This window comes from Eriocheir sinensis, chromosome 34 (genome assembly GCF_024679095.1).
Source record: "Eriocheir sinensis breed Jianghai 21 chromosome 34, ASM2467909v1, whole genome shotgun sequence".
Lineage (NCBI taxonomy): Eukaryota > Metazoa > Arthropoda > Malacostraca > Decapoda > Varunidae > Eriocheir > Eriocheir sinensis.
In genome coordinates, this window is record NC_066542.1 from 8,409,199 (window position 1) to 8,409,662 (window position 464).

Sequence of the window (464 nt, forward strand, 5' to 3'; positions counted from 1 at the left end):
CTCACATTTTCCACTCAGACCTTGTTCCTTTTATGATACTTCCCCGTTTTCGCTTCTATTCACGACAACCTCCCTTTTCCCAGCATCTCCTCCTGGAAGCCCACACACTCACGCGGCCCCACCCCGCTCCCTCGATCCGGCGTGACTAGGTATCGTGTCTGCTGGCCCTCCCCGGAGCCTTGATGCATATAATTAAATGTTTGATTACATGGAAGTGGGTTCAGGGCTTACACCGTATTTTTAGCCTACAGGATTTCAGTGTAACAAAATAGCCTGCTGCTTTGGCCGGCTGGAAGGGTCACCCACGTATATTCAGGCGAGATCCACCTTAAAACATGAAGCAGTAAACATAATAGACCAAATAATTGACCATTTATTGTTAGCAGCAGAGGCCAACCACTCCAGTTGTTGTTTATGCATTATTCCAACGCTCGTAATGTACCTGATAATTTTTGAGAGCTTTT